This window comes from Thalassophryne amazonica, chromosome 8, assembly GCF_902500255.1.
Source record: "Thalassophryne amazonica chromosome 8, fThaAma1.1, whole genome shotgun sequence".
NCBI lineage: Eukaryota > Metazoa > Chordata > Actinopteri > Batrachoidiformes > Batrachoididae > Thalassophryne > Thalassophryne amazonica.
The window spans coordinates 27,167,931-27,187,711 of NC_047110.1; the positions used below are offsets into that span (position 1 = coordinate 27,167,931).

The 19,781-nt window shown below is 42.0% G+C and overlaps 1 long non-coding RNA gene across 1 annotated transcript in view; it reads left to right on the forward strand.

Annotated features, from left to right (window-relative positions):
- Positions 1-19,781, forward strand: part of LOC117515052 — a 23,685-nt gene continuing 3,904 nt past the window's right edge. Inside the window, exons 1-3 of the long non-coding RNA XR_004562017.1 lie at positions 1-12; positions 2,884-2,890; positions 18,472-18,478. This is a non-coding gene — a long non-coding RNA (uncharacterized LOC117515052). The remainder of the gene's footprint in view (positions 13-2,883; positions 2,891-18,471; positions 18,479-19,781) is intronic.

Below are 19,781 nucleotides of genomic sequence, written 5' to 3' on the forward strand. Positions count from 1 at the left end.
GCAAAACCAAAAGTGTTGCGTTTATATTTTTGTTGAGTATAGGTGGACCCTCAAAGGGGTTGACATGTACGTAACTCTATCAAAGCTTCAAACCACTGAACCATTACTTCATATTGATTCAGTGTTTCTAAATGCTACGTTTTCTTGGCCACTAATTTTCATGAATAAATCCATCAGCAACTGCTAATTATTACCACACTTGCCCGGCTAGAGATATAATTATGAATACTTTAATGTTATGTTCCGAACCGGGACGTTAATTAATGTGCGAAGACTTTTAAACACTTAATGAAGAACGAAGCAGAGAGTAACTCACCGAGATCTTCTCACATAGCATTGTCTAATCCTGTGTGCTTCTCTGTGCCATTTAAAACAGACTTTTAGTGCATGCACAACACTTTGGCATAAATTTTAAAATGCAGAAATATGCAAACGTGCAAACTAATTCTCATTCCTATAGCTGTCATTCAAAACTGGATTCAGCCTTCATCCAATCAATGTGCAGAACTCCAGAGTCCAGGCCTGCCAACAGCTCCATTCACCCCCAGAGACGCTCAGCGTCTGGAGTGTCTGGGGGCTTCCAGGGGCGGAACAAAATCATGGGTCTATCCAATGACCGTCACAAAAAAACATTTCCAGGCAGTCCCATTGAAGTAAACAGACGCTCGGCTTCTAAAGGAAAATGCATTGACCACAGACCATATGAGAGAAAAGATTTATGAGAAGTTAACAAAATAGAGTCAGTTGATTTGCGATAAGTAGCTAATTCTGAACAAACTCGTCTTCAAGATGAACGTGTTCTAAAGCATTTGTAGTCAATGAAATGATAAACTGTACAAATTTGACCATTTATTTTTTTTGACATTTTAGGGGATTTAGGGGATGCTGTGCTTCCAGTAGGGGTGGTGGCCAACTGGTTAATGCACTTGGTGTCAGTGCGGAAGGTTCCCGGTTCGAATCCCACCCCACCACATTTCTCCATGTAATGTGGAGTTGCGTCAGGAAGGGCATCCGGCATAAAACCTGTGCCAATTCAACATGCAGATCCACCTTGGATTTGCTGTGGCGACCCAGAGTACAAAACAAGGGAGCAGCCGAAGGGATTTACTAGGGGATGCTGTGCTCCCTTGCAGTCTAAGGCCTGGTTCACATGACAGGATTTTAAAATTATCTTTCGGTTTCAAAAACTTGAGAGACAACACACGTGAAGATAAAATAAAAAAAATCTAGATCTAACAGGTTTGGTCATACAGTGTGTGTTGTTCAGCCACATGGTAAGGACAACAACACCACACACAAACAGATTTCACACACGAACATTCCCAATGGATATCCACAAATGGATACTTTGTGGACTATTTAAAACAGAAGGGAAAAAAAAACAATACAAAAAGAAAAGGCATTCTTTAAAGGACTGGAGACAGCGGGACCACCGGACTTTCTGGTATGTCACAACAGCTGTTTTGATTTAATTTTCAGCTCCGTACATCCGTCACCTTGCTTTCTGATTGGCTACACGTCACATTCAGCAAGCTGCATGTTCGTTTGTGGTCGGAGGACACCACATGCTGCGATATCGGGCCAAGACAATCCAACATATTGAATATCCCCAATTTTCAATCGGAGCACCTGACATCCTTCCGAGCAGATCAGACCACTCTTAACACACCACACACGGCAAGAATATCTGATAAGATTAGCTTTAGTATCATCACTATTGTCGAGGTGTCCTTAAGATTGTCAGAAGGGGAAGATCGGGTCCAATATTGGCCTAGTTATCCTGCCGCGTGAACCAGGCCTTAGAGAAACTCCCTCTGGCTGCTACATTTATATTTCTTAATTACGTTTTCCTTGTGTACCTTAAAATGTCATCAATGTGAATAATTATTATTTGCTCACCTGCAGAACAACATGGTGGACAAGTGTTTCATGCACTTTTTTCAAAGCACAAGGTTCCTGGTTCTCATTCTCCATGTAATATGGAATTGAGTCAGGAGGGGCTTCCGGCATAAAACTTGAGCCAAGTCAACATGTACAACCCCTGGCAATAATTATGGAATCACTGGCCTCGGAGGATGTTCATTCAGTTGTTTAATTTTGTAGAAAAAAAGCAGATCACAGACATGACACAAAACTAAAGTCATTTCAGATGGCAACTTTCTGGCTTTAAGAAACACTATAAGAAATCAAGAAAAAAAATCACCCTGTAAATTTTCTTCCCCAAAACTAACACCTGCATCAAATCAGATCTGCTTGTTAATCTGCATCTAAAAAGGAGTGATCACACCTTGGAGAGCTGTTGCACCAAGTGGACTGACAATGAATCATGGCTCCAACACGAGACATGTCAATTGAAACAAAGGAGAGGATTATCAAACTCTTAAAAGAGGGTAAATCATCAGGCAATGTTGCAAAAGATGTTGGTTGTTCACAGTCAGCTGTGTCTAAACTCTGGACCAAATACAAACAACATGGGAAGGTTGTTAAAGGCAAACATACTGGTAGACCAAGGAAGACATCAAAGCGTCAAGACAGAAAACTTAAAGCAATATGTTTCAAAAATCGAAAATGCACAACAAAACAAATGAGGAACGAATGGGAGGAAACTAGAGTCAACGTCTGTGACCGAACTGTAAGGAACTGCGTAAAGTAAATGGGATTTACATACAGAAAAGCTAAACGAAAGCCATCATTAACACCTAAACAGAAAAAACAAGGTTAAGGTTAAGGTTATGGGCTAAGGAAAAGCAATCGTGGACTGTGGATGACTGGATGAAAGTCATATTCAGTGATGAATCTCGAATCTGCATTGAGCAAGGTGATGATGCTGGAACTTTTATTTGGTGCCATTCCAATGAGATTTATAAAGATGACTGCCTGAAGAGAACATGTAAATTTCCACAGTCATTGATGATATGGGGCTGCATGTCAGGTAAAGGCACTGGGGAGATGGCTGTCATTACATCATCAATAAATGCACAAGTTTACGTTGATATTTTGGACACTTTTCTTATCCCATCAATTGAAAGGCTGTTTGGGGATGATGAAATCATTTCTCAAGATGATAATGCATCTTCCCATAGAGCAAAAACTGTGAAAACACATGTGAAGACACATATGGTCAATGTCATGGCCTGCAAATAGTCCGGATCTTAATCCAATTCAAAATCTTTGGTGGAAGTTGAAGAAAATGGTCCATGACAAGGCTCCAATCTGCAAAGCTGATCTGGCAACAGCAATCAGAGAAAGTTGGAGCCAGATTGATGAAGAGTACTGTTTGTCACTCATTAAGTCCATGCCTCAGCGACTGCAAGCTGTTATAAAAGCCAGAGGTGGTGCACCAAAATACTAGTGATGTGTTGGAGCGTTCTTTTGTTTTTCATGATTCCATCATTTTTTCCTCAGAATTGAGTGATTCCATATATTTTCCCCTCTGCTTGGTCTAAAAAAGTAACCGTTACTGACTGCCACAATTTTTTTTCCTGATTTCGTATAGTGTTTCTTAAAGCCAGAAAGTTGCCATTTGAAATGACTTTAGTTTTGTGTCATGTCTGTGATCTGCTTTTTTTCTACAAAATTAAACAACTGAATGAACATCCTCCGAGGCCGGTGATTCCATAATTTTTGCCAGGGGTTGTACATCCATCATAGATCTGCTGTAGTAACCAGAGTTTAAAAAAGGAACTTTCTGTTCTTTGTTCATTACTCTGTGGTTTCTGCTGTGTTGTTTAGTCACATTGCTCTCTAATGTTGTCTTTCAGTGTAAAATTCTCCTCATGTTCCCTTTTTGTATTTGTTCTCCCTTAGTCATTTTCTGTGCTTTGACATCTGCTCTCTGTGTATCTTTAGTGGCTTTACTTCCTGTTCACAGGCTTCTGAATTCACAAGGGTTTTGTTTTTTCCTCTAAATGTTAAAAGCACTAACCTCCACAGTCCCATGCCAGATTCTCTTGCACAACTGTTCTCAAACTGGTCCTCAAGTACCACCTAACCTTCCCATTTTTCCATCTCTCCCTGCTCTGCCACAAGCTGATTTTGCTTATTCAGGTGTATCTTAGTACTTGCGCACCTGACTGAACTAATCAGCTTGTGACAGAGCAGGGAGAGATGGAAAATGGGAAGGTTAGGGATTGCCAATGCCTAACCTTCCCAGGAATGCATGAAAACAGCGCTCCACAATTTCACTGATACTTACTGGACTGGTAAGCATTGAAAGCCGAGATAGACATGTCCAAACTTGTCCACTGGCACGCCGAAACGGAGGTGTTCCTTTGTCTCGCTTCCAAAGCGAATCGGTCGTGACGTGCGAAGCCTCCGCGTGGCTTTCCATGACAAAATCTCTTGTTAAAAGTGAAATCTGCCGGAAAATGGCTGATGTCCAGCTCTTGTGATAACCAGAGAAAGAGCACACGACAGTCTCATATCCACAGAGCCATCCGTTTAGAAATGGTCCGGTGGCTTGTGCCGTGTCGTTGCAGCTCGGAGCGCAGCGCGCTGAGCGTAGCGCACTGAGCGTCCTTAAAGGGGTCCTTAAAGGGGTCCTTAAAGCTGTACTACCAGACCTTATTCTCTGTGAAGCCCGTAAAATTTTCACCGAAAGCCAGATACATTTTTCGAATAGTTTCCAGGTTCCAGTCTCTAACAGCTTCTGAAAAAATTCTGATGGGAAAAAACCCAAATCATTCCGCCATTTCCAGACAATGAAAATCCGACAACGGGGCGGGACCACTCCTTCCACAAGGCGTGCTCACAGGCGAATGACGTCACCGACAGGCGTGGAAAAACTCACGCATGCGCACAAGGGTTCAAGCTTGTCTGACGTGAAAACATATGAATCAAATCCATATAGTTAAAAAAAAAAATAAAAAGGTACGATACTTTATGGACAGACCTCATATTAATGCCTTTCGAATAGCCGGAATGATTCGCACACATTTGGAGAGCAACAGTTCCAATCCAGGAAAGTTGACTACTTAGAGTGGGTGGAAGGCAAGAGAGGGTGGGGGGGTGGGAGGCGTTTCGTTCAGGGCAGCCTTTACGACAGCCAGACTCAGCAGCATCTGGACACAATGAAAGTGATACACCAAGACAAAAAAAAATTAATAATAATAATGTTAAATTACTCTGTTTTTGAGCCGCACCACACCATGCAGTAGAGAACAGAGCGCACTTCCACAGAGGCAAAAAATAACACTGAAACTGGTGCAGCATGGCACACGCGACTGTGTGCACACATTAAAATGCGAACACACGCAGCTGCAAGTATGAACAAACACTGTTAAAGGCTGAGTATGCGTGTATTTCGGGCGTATTTAAATGAAACACAACGCCGCAATGAGCAGCTCTACGAATATACCACTGTGACAGGGGCTTTAGAGCCTGAGCCTGCGCAAATCTACGCAGGGAAAGGTACCCACCCTCTATACCAAGAGCCCATCATTGTGGCACAATGGTTCATTAACGAGCCATTCACTAGCCCAAACATATGTTAATGCAGCATGCAGTCCCCAATCTCCGTAGACAAACAGGCTGTGTGGGGTTAAGGGGCTTTCACAGTGGCGTATTCGTAGAGCTGCTCATTACAGCGTATCATCTACGCTGTAATGAGCAGCTCTCCGCCCACTTCACGAGTTTTTTTCTCAGTACATAGAGTATGTTGAGGGCTACGCGCGTACGATGGAAGAAATTAAACCTGTTTAATTTTCTTCGGCGTACAGCACAGCATGGAGCCTTCACGCGAGTACACGCAGCGCCGTGCTACTGTCCGCTATTGTGAGCCCGCCCACGCTTCAACACGGTAATCTGCACCACTTCACATCTCTCTGTTGTTCTTCTGGAGCTATATAGATACAGATACTGCAAGATTGTTGCTTCACTTCATCATACTGGACTACACTCAACAAAAATATAAACACAACACTTTTGGTTTTGAACCCATTTTGTATGAGATGAACTCAAAGATCTAAAACTTTTTCCACATACACAATATCACCATTTCCCTCAAATATTGTTCACAAACCAGTCTAAATCTGTGATAGTGAGCACTTCTCCTTTGCTGAGATAATCCATCCCACCTCACAGGTGTGCCATATCAAGATGCTGATTAGACACCATGATTAGTGCACAGGTGTGCCTTAGACTGTCCACAATAAAAAGCCACTCTGAAAGGTGCAGTTTTGTTTTATTGGGGGGGATACCAGTCAGTATCTGGTGTGACCACCATTTGCCTCATGCAGTGCAACACATCTCCTTCGCATTGAGTTGATCAGGTTGTCAATTGTGGCCTGTGGAATGTTGGTCCACTCCTCTTCAATAGCTGTGCGAAGTTGCTGGATATTGGCAGGAACTGGTACACGCTGTCGTATACGCCGGTCCAGAGCATCCCAAACATGCTCAATGGGTGACATGTCCGGTGAGTATGCCGGCCATGCAAGAACTGGGACATTTTCAGCTTCCAAGAATTGTGTACAGATCCTTGCAAGATGGGGCCGTGCATTATCCTGCTGCAACATGAGGTGATGTTCTTGGATGTTGGCACAACAATGGGCCTCAGGATCTCGTCACGGTATCTCTGTGCATTCAAAATGCCATCAATAAAATGCACCTGTGTTCTTCATCCATAACAAACGCCTGCCCATACCATAACCCCACCTCCACCATGGGCCACTCGATCCACAACATTGACATCAGAAAACCGCTCACCCACACGATGCCACACACGCTGTCTGCCATCTGCCCTGAACAGTGTGAACCGGGATTCATCTGTGAAGAGAACACCTCTCCAACGTGCCAAATGCCAGCGAATGTGAGCATTTTCCCACTCAAGTCAGTTACGACGATGAACTGGAGTCAGGTCGAGACCCCGATGAGGACAACGAGCATGCAGATGAGCTTCCCTGAGACGGTTTCTGACAGTTTGTGCAGAAATTCTTTGGTTATGCAAACCGATTGTTTCAGCAGCTGTCCGAGTGGCTGGTCTCAGACGATCTTGGAGGTGAACATACTGGATGTGGAGGTCCTGGGCTGGTGTGGTTACACGTGGTCTGCGGTTGTGAGGCTGGTTGGATGTACTGACAAATTCTCTGAAATGCCTTTGGAGACGGCTTATGGTAGAGAAATGAACATTCAATACACGAGCAACAGCTCTGGTTGACATTCCTGCTGTCAGCATGCCAACTGCACGCTCCCTCAAATCTTGCGACATCTGTGGCATTGTGCTGTGTGATAAAACTGCACCTTTCAGAGTGGCCTTTTATTGTGGGCAGTCTAAGGCACACCTCTGCACTAATCATAGTGTCTAATCAGCATCTTGATATGGCACACCTGTGAGGTGGGATGGATTATCTCAGCAAAGGAGAAGTGCTCACTATCACAGATTTAGACTTGTTTGTGAACAATATTTTAGGGAAATGGTGATATTGTGTATGTGGAAAAAGTTTTAGATCTTTCAGTTCATCTCATACGAAATGGTAGCAAAACCAAAAGTGTTGCATTTATATTTTTGTTGAGTATAATAATTGATCAACATATTGACTTATTCTGCCTTACAGAAACCTGGTTACAGCAGGATGAATATGTGAGTTTAAATGAGTCAACACCCCCGAGTCACACTAACTGTCAGAATGCTCGTAGCACGGGCCGAGGGGGAGGAGTAGCAGCAATCTTCCACTCCAGCTTATTAATTAATCAAGAGAGAGCTTTAATTCATTTGAAAGCTTGACTCTTAGTCTTGTCCATCCAAATTGGAAGTCCCAAAAAACAGTTTTATTTGTTGTTATCTATCGTCCACCTGGTCGTTACTGTGAGTTTCTCTGTGAATTTTCAGATCTTTTGTCTGACTTAGTGCTTAGCTCAGATAAGATAATTATAGTGGGCGATTTTAACATCCACATAGATGCTGAGAATGACAGCCTCAACACTGCATTTAATCTACTATTAGACTCTATTGGCTTTGCTCAAAATGTAAATGAGTCCACTCACCACTTTAATCATACCTTAGATCTTGTTTTGACTTATGGTATGGAAATTGAAGACTTAACAGTATTCCCTGAAAACCCCCTTCTGTCTGATCATTTCTTAATAACATTTACATTTACTTTAATGGACTACCCAGCAGTGGGGAATAAGTTTCATTACAGTAGAAGTCTTTCGGAAAGCGCTGTAACTAGGTTTAAGGATATGATTCCTTCTTTGTTATGTTCTCCAATGCCATATACCAACACAGTGCAGAGTAGCTACCTAAACTCTGTAAGTGAGATAGAGTATCTCGTCAATAGTTTTACATCCTCATTGAGCACAACTTTGGATGCTGTAGCTCCTCTGAAAAAGAGACCCTTAAATCAGAAGTGCCTGACTCCGAGGTATAACTCACAAACTCGCAGCTTAAAGCAGATAACCTGTAAGTTGGAGAGGAAATGGCATCTCACTAATTTAGAAGATCTTCACTTAGCCTGGAAAAAGAGTCTGTTGCTCTATAAAAAAAGCCATCCATAAAGCTAGCATATCTTACTACTCATCACTAATTGAAGAAAATAAGAACAACCCCAGGTTTCTTTTCAGCACTGTAGCCAGGCTGACAAAGAGTCAGAGCTCTATTGAGCCGAGTGTTCCTTTAACTTTAACTAGTAATGACTTCATGACTTTCTTTGCTAATAAAATTTTAACTATTAGAGCAAAAATTACTCATAACCATCCCAAAGACATATTGTTATCTTTGGCTGCTTTCAGTAATGCTTGTACTTGGTTAGACTCTTTCTCTCCGATTGTTCTGAGTTATTTTCATTAGTTACTTCCTCCAAACCATCAACATGTCTATTAGACCCCATTCCTACCAGGCTGCTCAAGGCAGCCCTACCATTAATTAATGCTTAGATCTTAAATATTATCAATCTATCTTTTTTAGTTGGCTATGTACCACAGGCTTTTAAGGTGGCAGTAATTAAACCATTACTTAAAAAGCCATCACTTGACCCAGCTATCTTAACTAATTATAGGCCAATCTCCAACCTTCCTTTTCTCTCAAAAATTCTTGAAAGGGTAGTTGTAAAACAGCTAACTGATCATCTGCAGAGGAATGGTCTATTTGAAGAGTTTCAGTCAGGTTTCAGAATTCATCATAGTACAGAAACAGCATTAGTGAAGGTTACAAATGATCTTCTTATGGCCTCAGACAGTGGACTCATCTCTGTGCTTGTCCTGTTTGACCTCAGTGCTGCTTTTGATACTGTTGACCATAAAATTTTATTACAGAGATTAGAGCATGCCATGGGTATTAAAGGCACTGCGCTACGGTGTTTTGAATCATATTTATCTAATAGATTACAATTTGTTCATGTAAATGGGGAGTCTTCTTCACAGACTAAGGTTAATTATGGAGTTCCACAAGGTTCTGTGCTAGGACCAATTTTATTCACTTTATACATGTTTCCTTTAGGCAGTATTATTAGAAAGCATTGCTTAAATTTTAATTGTTACGCAGATGATACCCAGCTTTATCTATCCATGAAGCCAGAGGACACATACCAATTAGTTAAACTGCAGGAATGTCTTACAGACATAAAGACATGGATGACCTCTAATTTCCTGCTTTTAAATTCAGATAAAACTGAAGTTATTGTACTTGGCCCCACAAATCTTAGAAACATGGTGTCTAACCAGATCCTTATTCTGGATGGCATTACCCTGACCTCCAGTAATACTGTGAGAAATCTTGGAGTCATTTTTGATCAGGATATGTCCTTCAATGTGCATATTAAGCAAATATGTAGGACTGCTTTTTTGCATTTGCGCAATATCTCTAAAATTAGAAAGGTCTTGTCTCAGAGTGATGCTGAAAAACTAATTCATGCATTTATTTCCTCTAGGATGGACTATTGTAATTCAATATTATCAGGTTGCCCTAAAAGTTCCCTGAAAAGCCTTCAGTTAATTCAAAATGCTGCAGCTACAGTACTGACAGCGACTAGAAGGAGAGAGCATATTTCACCCATATTGGCCTCTCTTCATTGGCTTCCTGTTAATTCTAGAATAGAATTTAAAATTCTTCTTCTTACTTATAAGGTTTTGAATAATCAGGTCCCATCTTATCTCAGGGACCTCTTAGTACCATATCACCCCAATAGACCGCTTTGCTCTCAGACTGCAGGCTTACTTGTAGTTCCTAGGGTTTTTAAGAGTAGAATGGGAGGCAGAGCCTTCAGCTTTCAGGCTCCTCTCCTGTGGAACCAGCTCCCAATTCAGATCAGGGAGACAGACACTCTCTCTACTTTTAAGATTAGGCTTAAAACTTTCCTTTTTGCTAAAGCGTATAGTTAGGGCTGGATCAGGTGACCTGAACCATCCCTTAGTTATGCTGCTATAGACTTAGACTGCTGGGGGGTTTCCCATGATGCACTGAGTGTTTCTTTCTCTTTTTACTCTGTATGCACCACTCTGCATTTAATCATTAGTGATTGATCTCTGCTCTCTTCCACAGCATGTCTTTTTCCTGATTCTCTCCCCTCAGCCCCAACCAGTCCCAGCAGAAGACTGCCCCTCCCTGAGCCTGGTTCTGCTGGAGGTTTCTTCCTGTTAAAAGGGAGTTTTTCCTTCCCACTGTCGCCAAGTGCTTGCTCATAGGGGGTCGTTTTGACCGTTGGGGTTTTTCTGTAATTATTGTATGGCTTTTGCCTTACAATATAAAGCGCCTTGGGGCAACTGTTGTTTTGGCGCTATATAAATAAAATTGATTTGATTTTGATTTGATGATTGTGGCCACATGCTGGATCTGGTCCTTTCCTGTGGTCTGTCGGTAAGTGATCTGGAAATTTGTGATTTCGGATCACTTTATTGTTTTATTTTCTATAGATTTGGTACAGGCTGCAGTGCAGCCCTATGCCCGCGTTCAGCATTGTCCAGTTATGAAATCCTCCACTGCTGCTCACTTTTCTGCGGCCTTTCAGCAGTTATGCACTTCTTTTGAAGTTTCTGTTGGTGATATAGAAGAGCATGTTTCCTGGTTGTATTTGTCTTGTCAAACCATTTTGGAGTCGGTAGCTCCATTTAAGACTCAGTGATCCACCGCTAATTCTGTGCCGTGGTTAAATGATAGAACTCGTGAGGCCAGGAGCAAGTGTCACTGAACCGAGCGGAAGTGGAAAAAGGAGAGACTGTAGGAGTCTTTTCAAACCTTAAAAACTGTTGCAAATATTATTTCCTCTCATGGTCACAACCCATGTGTGTTGTTTAAGATCATTGATTCTATATTAGACACTGCACAGAATATATGTTTGGATGCCTCCCCAGATACGTGCAACAATTTTTCCTGCTTTTTTACAGAGAAAGTTCATAATATTAGAGCTTCTATCTTAGTTCCTGCTTCTGCCTTGGTTTCTTGTCCTGTCACTTTTATTCAGTTTGAATCTGTGACCTTTTCATTTGTAGAGGATGTAGTAGGGCACATCAGATCTTATTCTTTTTATCATCCTGTCTCCCTGTGTTTTTTTTTTTAAGAAATCTTGTTGTGTATCAGACAGCTGGTGCTGGCCATTTTAAATCCTAGTTTGTTTTCTTGGGGTGGTTCCGGCAAAATTTAAACATGTGGTGGTCAAGCCTTTGCTGAAAAAAAATGTCTTGCTCACATGGTTTTGGCTAATTATCGGCCCATTTCTAAGCTGCCTTTTCTGTCAAAGGTTTTAGAAAAAAAATGTTTATTATCAATTAAGCAATTTTTTGAATGAAAATGGGATTTTGGAATTGTTTCAATCAGGTTTTAAGCCATTTCATAGCACAGAGTCTGCATTACTTAATGTTTTTAATGACATTTTTGTAGCATCTGATGCTGGGAACTCTGTTGTCTTGGTTTTGCTCATTTTAGCGGCTGCTTTCAATACTGTTGACCACAGTATTTTACTATCTTGAATACAGCACTTGGTGGGTATTGGTGGTGCTGTGCTTGAGTGGTTTCGGTCTTATCTGACAGACAGGTTGTTTTCTGTGAACGTCGGTGGCTTTGAATTTTTTGTAGTCCCTTTGACATGTGGTGTCCCACAGGGCTCTATTTTGGGGCCCCTGCTGTTCTCTCTATATTTATTGCCTCTGGGGACTATTTTTAGAAGATGTGGGATCTTATTCCACTGCTATGCATATGATTACCAGATTTTTTTGCCTGTGACTCAGAGGGATGGTCAGTCATTGAAATGGCTGGTGGCGTGTTTAGAAGATATTAAAGCCTGGCTTGCCCTTAATTTTCTAAGTTTTAATGAAAAAAATTACAGAGGTGGCAGTTTTTGGACCTAGTAGTCTTTGTGAGTCCTCCTCTGTCAATTCGGAACCCCTGGAACCATATTTTAAACTGGTTATTCTTAATCTTCATTTTAAGGTGGATGGTGATCTTAAATTGGAAAGTCAAATTACAGCAGTGGTGAAATCTGTTTTTTCTCCATTGCTGCACTTGGCAACACTGAAACCTTTTCTTTCCGGGCAACATTTCAAGTTGGTCATTCATGTTTTTGTATCATCTCATCTGGATTACTGCAATTCGCTCTATGTGGGAGTAAATCAGGAACTTCTCTCCCATCTGCAGTTGGTCCAAAATGATGCGGTGTAGTTTTTGACAGGGGCTTGGAGGAGGAAGCATATGACTCCTGTCCTAGCTGCACTTCACTGGTTGCTGGTTCATTTTAGGGTCCATTTTAAAATTCTTATGTTCGTTTTTAAGTCCCTCCATGGTCTAGCTCCATTGTACCTCTCTGGGCTTCTTCATCCTTATGCTCCTAGTCAGTCTCTCAGGTCAGCTGACCACCTGCTCCTGTGTCAGTGCTGGCTGTTTTAAGGTACTTTATAAATAAAACTGGTATGGTATGTTATGGTTGGGAGCCATATTTGAACCACCTTCTACACTGCCATCATTGAGGCCATCTTCTCCTCTTCCATCACATCTGGTATGCTGCTGCGACTGTTAACGACAGAAGCAGACTACAGCATATCATCCATGCAGCCGAGAAGGTGATCGACTGCAGTCTGCTATCCCTACAGACCTGTATGTCTCCAGGGCCCTAACGCGAGCAAGGAAGATTGTGGCTGATCACTTCCAACCAGCTTACAAACTTTTGTCACCCTCCCCTCTGGCAGGAGGGGATGGTGACAGGGGAGCTAGACACATAAACAATGCCAGAGGCCCCCCACTTGTCCTGCTTCCCTCCACCACTACAATAAAATACAGATTGGTCATCCCTGCACTGTACGGTACTGTACATCTGTACTGCAATCACCTGTTTTTGCACAGTCCCATTCCACTGCATTATATTTAACAGTGAATATACAGTATTTTTTGCCTATTTGACTCTTTTACTTCTTACAGAAGTGTTTTTTCATTTCTTTTCTGATTGTTTATGCACCAGTAACACCAGATCAAATTCCTTGTATGTGCGAACGTACTTGGCAATAAATTTGATTCTGACTCTGATTCTGATTTTGAGTACACTTGGCTGTTAGAGAATGAAGTGGCAAGTTTCACTCAGTATGTGATCTATGCTCCAAGATCATTTCAAGGTGCCAGCTAGTACAAGAAATATAAAATACAGGTAGCCACCTGGACTAGATTTGTCTGAATATCACCGAATAGATTTGTCTGAATATTTAAGCACTCGTGTGGCTCAGAGGTCAAATTTTTGCCAAAAGGCTCTGGGGTCCTTTAAAGTGCTTCTATTTTGGCTCTATATGTCAGTGTTATCAAAAATGTAGTTGTGTCATTTTTTACTTTTAAGTTGTTTTTAGATCATGAAACAGCCCATTGGTTTCACAAATAAAACTAGAGTGGTTAACTAGATAACTAGAGTGGTTTGATGCTTCTCCTTGTGGAATATACATCCATAGCACCAGGAGCAATATTTAGGAATATGATTAAAACACTGCAAGCAGCCGGGATCAAGAGATGTTTCACTTGGCAACTGAATATTCATCAAATTCACCCTTAAACCACGGAATGATTAATTTAACTTCAAGTGTGATTAAAATATGAATGAGTTCTTTTCACAGCCGAAACTCTTGGGGATGGCACTTCCAAACTGCAATTCATGTTTAATGCATGAACCACTTATTGGTTTATCATGGAGAGTACTTTTTGTCATACAGGTATTTTTCCTCCCTGTCCGTGTCCACAGTTTAGTTATGTAAGGAGTAGGGTTAGCCATGCATGGACCTAAGCCAAAAATGTAGGATGCAATCACAGCACCCACTTCCAAAGTTGATAATAATAATAATAATAATAATAATAATAATAATAATAATAATAATAATAATAATAATAAACCTACATAACATAATCAAGTTGAAAAAAGTTGATGAAATAAACTACTCACCAAATATTCTTGATAACGGAGACCATTTCTTGCTGTTTCCAGTTTGTTGCTTCTGGGGACAGTGATACAAGTAGTACAGAAAGCAGTAGAAGACTCCCATATAAAAACAAGTTTAGCTAGTATAGCACAGCCACAGCACACTCAGCAAAACAATAACATGCTTAGGCTGAGGCTGTGGGTATGACCAGGCAGATCCAAATTTCCAGCCCTGTATATGTGTTGGCCATCTCTGTTTATTTAATCCTTCCTTCAGTTACTTTATGTTCTCAACTGTTAAGCACCTGACTGTCCTGTACAACCCAGTTTGCCTTCCTGCCTGAATACATTCATTTTATGTTTGTAAAATTACAATGTAAAAACAGTGAAATATACCTCAGTTTTGATTAATTGGTATTTACATTTACTGCTACCTACCTTTAGTGTGTGATTTTGTTATAAATTTGATTGCAAAAAAAGTCTGCATGAAGGACTTCAAATGTGTTTGTCTTTTAACGAAGTATTTCCACTTAGTTTGGGGAGTCCATCTCTTATAGTTCTGCTGGACAAACTTTAGCCCATTAACTATTATATTTATGAGACATCAGCATTACAAAAACAAATGTTGGGTAATTGCTTTGATTAAAATGATTGGCATTTGGCTTATGTCTAAAACAGGTTAACCCGGGCAGTGCTGGGTACCCCAGCTAGTAAAAAATAAATGCCACTCACAGGATTCAAGCCCGTAAGCCTTGATGACCAGATGGAAACAGCTCACCCCTTTGAAATTTATGACATATGTATTTCTGAGGGACATGAACAACTAGAAGCTACATTGATGACTTACTAAAACAGACTGGCTTTGGACTTTGTCATAGCCAAAAGGGGGGTGATGCCACATGTTTAGCCAAAGAGTGCTGTCCATTTCTCCCAAAACAATACTACTCCTGAAGGCTCTGCAACCAGGGCCCTGACTGGCCTAAGCCCAACCCTAAATTTCATGTCACTAAGGTTACAGGTAGTGTTAAGCCGCGGTCCCACCGAATAATGAAGGATGAAGAAGGAGCTGTGCACCCTGTTTTTTTTGTATCGTGAGCTATCGTGGTAGTATAGTGGCTCAGAGTGGCTCTTAGAGGCATTATCTTCAGTTAACGAGGCTCCTCTCTGAGCGTGGCGCTAATTTCAAGATGTTCAAAATTTAGCAACATGGCGCAGTTTGTGGTCGAGTTACTGCGACGGCTTAGAGGCATTTCTCACAAAAGAGTGATATTTCAGTCAATATTGGATGAACACAAAGTTAAAATTTGGGTGACTGCGTCAAAGTGGATGTGTGTTTAAAGCCATGGAAGATAATAACTCCAGTGGAGCAGCTAAGAGCAGGAGCTGTGCGGCAACACAGGTGGAGAGCGCGCAAAAGACCGATTTTGAAGACATAACACAAAGTTAAAAGTTGTATCATGATAACTTGTAAGCTGCAGAAGAAATAATGAAATATATACGAGGTCTGTCCGAAAAGTAACGGACCCTTATATTTTTTTCAAAAACTATATGGATTTGAATCATGTGCGCGTGCATCAGCCAAAGTTGAACCTTCGTGCACATGCATGAGTTTTTTCACGCCTGTCGGTTGCGTCATTTGCCTGTGGGCAGGCTTTGAGTGAGCACTGGTCCAGCCCCCTCGTTGAATTTTCATTGTCAGGGAAATGGCTGAGCACCTGCCGCTTTGCTCCATGAAAATTTTTTCAGAAACTGTGTGAGACAGCCAGGTGGAAACCATTCGGAAAATTCAGATGGCTTTCGGTGAAGATTCTATAGGCGTCACACAGATTAAGGACCATTACACGGAGCCGCTCATGGCGCACAACAAACACCTCCGTGTTGGAAACCATTCGGAAGATTCAGACAGCTTTCGGTGGCTTTTCAGTCGAGTGAGTATCCGAGAAATTGTGTAACAGCTGGGCATGCCACAACATGTCCTGTGAGACTTCCAACATGGAGGTGTTTGTTGTGCGCCATGAGCGGCTCCGTCCTGATGCATGAATTCCTCCGCACGTCTTTCATTACAAAATCTCCTGTAACAGTGGAATGTGCCATTCATTTCTAAACTGGACGCTGTCTTGATCCGGTATGTCGTCTGACTAGCACAGAAATTGCGGAAGACGTGGACATCAGCACTTTTTCAGCACATTGAGACAGATGTGCGCAGGAACTCCGCGCGTCGCGACAGAGCCGCATTGCGCAAAGCACCGCCGTGATGAAGCCTTACAGGACATGTTGGGGCATGTCCAGCTCATGCACAATTTCTCGGATACTCCCACGACTGAAAAGCAACCGGAAGCCGTCTGAAAGCCACCTGAAAGCCGTCCTGTGAGACCAACACGGAGGTGATTTTGTTCCGCGCCATGAGCGGCATGGTGGCGCAATCCTCCGCTTCTCTTTCCATGAAAAAAACTCCTGTAACAGTAGAATGTGCCAAAAAAGTGCTGATGTCCACGCCTTCTGCCTTTTTTGTGAAAGTTAGATGATGTCCCGGATCAACAAAGCCTTCACGTTGGAAATGATCTGGTTGTTTGAGCGGGGTTTGAGCCTGTCGATCGGCGCTCGGAGCGCGCCGCACGCCGCGCTCTCAGACGCTGTGGGCGGTCTTTAAACCGGCTGGAGCACTCCTTAATCTGTGTAATCCCCATAAAATCGTCGCTGAAAGCCATCTAAATTTTCTGAATGGTGTCCAGCTGGAGGGCTCTCACAGTTTCTGGAAAAATTTGATGCAGCAAAGCTCCAAATCGTTCAGACATTTATTCGCAATAAAAATCCGATGAGAGGGGTGGACCACTGCTCACACAAAGCCTGCTCACAGGTGAATAACGCAACCGGCGTGAAAAAAACTCACGCATGCGCAAGAAGGTTCAAGCTTGGCTGATGCAATCACACGTGATTCAAATCCATATGACTGTTGCAGAAAATAAAAAGGTCCGATACTTTTTGGACCTACCTCGTATATATATTGAAAATGATCCACAGGTGTATATAATAAAACGGCCACCTCATTCTATATGCAGAACGGCACCATGCGCAAAAGAGTGCTTTTGCAGAAATAAACGGACGAACACAAAGTTAAAAGTGGATTCACATTGTAAAAATGATTGTGTTTACAGCCAGGGAAAAAATAAAGCCAGCAAGCCATGGATGGAAAGGAAGCCACTTAGAAAGAGCACAGAGGCGGCTGTCCATGAAAGGACAACAGCAGCGCGCGTGCGCAAAAGAGCAATTTTGCAGAAATAAATGGACAAACATAAAGTTTTGTGTGTTTAAAGCCGCAGAAGAACAGCCAGAGAGCCGCGGAGCCAGTGAGGAGCACAGAGGTGGCTCTCCAGGAACCCGTGGTTCGGGTCTTGCTGGTTTGGTGCTTTACAGGTGGACAGCAGCCTGGCGCCCAGCGCACAACTGCGGAACTGTGCTGGAGTGTCTATTTTTGGACTGCGTTTAAAAAAAAAAAAAAGAAGAGACATCTTTAAATGCTGCTGTGAATCTGTGAATTGAAAACCCACACTTTAAAAGGACCAGGTGTGGGAGGGCTGGAGGTTTTGACCAAACTCATGCCTAAACGTGCGCCAACATGGCGTTATCATGGCGCTATCATGGCACTATCATGGCACTACGTGGCTTAGTGTGGCTGATGTGAGCCATTCGAGGCTGTAATGACAGGATGGTCGTGGCTCACTAGAGGCTGCTACACGGCACATGCGGAGTACAGAGAGGCACATAGTGGCACCTTCATAGTGGATACGTGATAGATTAAAACATGGGTCATTCTTCGAATAATCACCCCACACTCATGCGTGACTCCTTCTTCAGCCTTCATTATTCGGTGGGACCGAGGTTTTATTGTACAAAACACAGTGAGAATGACTGTTCAGGTATGACGTTAACCACACAAGGGCATGCCCAGTAATCCCAAAATGATTCTCCAGCCTATCGAGTAGAACATGATGATCCACAGTATCAAATGCAGCACTGAGATGTAACAGAACCAGAACTGTAGTGGTGTCTGAATCCATTGCAAGTAGAAGCTCATTCATCACTTGAGTGAGAGTTGTCTCTGTGGAATGATATTCTCGAAAAGCAGACTGCAGTGGCTCAAAAAGATTATTTTCAGTGAGGTAGTTCACAAACTGCCGTGAAACTACTTTTTCCAGAATTTTAGAGCAAAATGATAGATTTGATATCGGCCTATAGTTTTCAATACACTAGGGTCAAGATTAGATTTCTTAAGTAATGGTTTAATCACTGCAGATTTGAAACATTTAGGAACAGATCCAGAAGTTAATGAGAGATTAATAGTTTCCAGCACAGTTGGCCCAAGAGTGAGCCACAGGCCCTTAAACAGTTTTATTGGTATAGAATGCTTTTTGTAGACGTTATGAGTTTTGTCAGCACACCGAGTGAGATACTATCAAATTCTGTAAATCCAGGTAATGCTTCAGTAATGGCACCCACTTCAATAGCAGAGTGTAGTGGCTGGGTTAAGGCATGCTGGGATATGCCCAACCTAATGTCTTCTATTTTCTTCTCAAAGTAATCCAGGAAATCTTGTGCTCTAAAAGGAGAGGGAACTACAGGTGGTTGCCCATGTATAAGTGTTGCCATCGTGTCGAACAAGAACTTTGAACTTTATGCTTGTTTTTGTTGATCACATCAGAGTAATAGGTCCGCTTTGTAGCCAATAGTACATGCTTATAGTTTAAGATAGCATCACCCCACGCAAGGTGGAATACTTCTAATTTTGAACTACGTCATTTCCGTTATTGACCTCTAGCCTTATGCTTGAGGTCACGCAAGTACTCATTGAACCAAGGTGATTGTGTTTTGGGGGGGAGGGGGCATGGTTTTAACAAAGGAGGCGCAATCATGTAGAGTGTATTTTTGAGCACCGAGTTAAAACTATCCACATGACTGTCTACTGATTGGGCATTTTCCAAAGTGAAGCTAAGATATCAGGCAGTCTAGCATCGAGTTCAGTCATAGTTGAGGAGTTGATGCATTGCTGTAGTGATAAATAAGGTTGTTCTTCCACTATACACGGCAGCAAAACTGTAAACCTAATAAGTGAGTGATCAGAGACCACCGAAGCAAAAGGCATGATGTCAATATTTGTGACAGCAGTACCACGTGTGAGAACCAAATCCAGGATATTTACACTAATGTGCGTCAAGTCCTGAATGCATTGCTGAAATCCTAATGCATCCACAGTTTCCATAAATGATTTGCAGAGGGAATCAGAAGGCTTATTTATGTGAATGTTAAAGTCACCAATAATTAGAATGTTATCTGCACTCGTTGACAAGTTAGAGATGAACGCACCAAATTCATCTATGGGCCATCTAAGAGTATGGGCCAAGGGGCCTTTATACAGTGACAAAGTAATATGACTGATTTTTATTCTTCTGACATTGGCAGTACATAGCA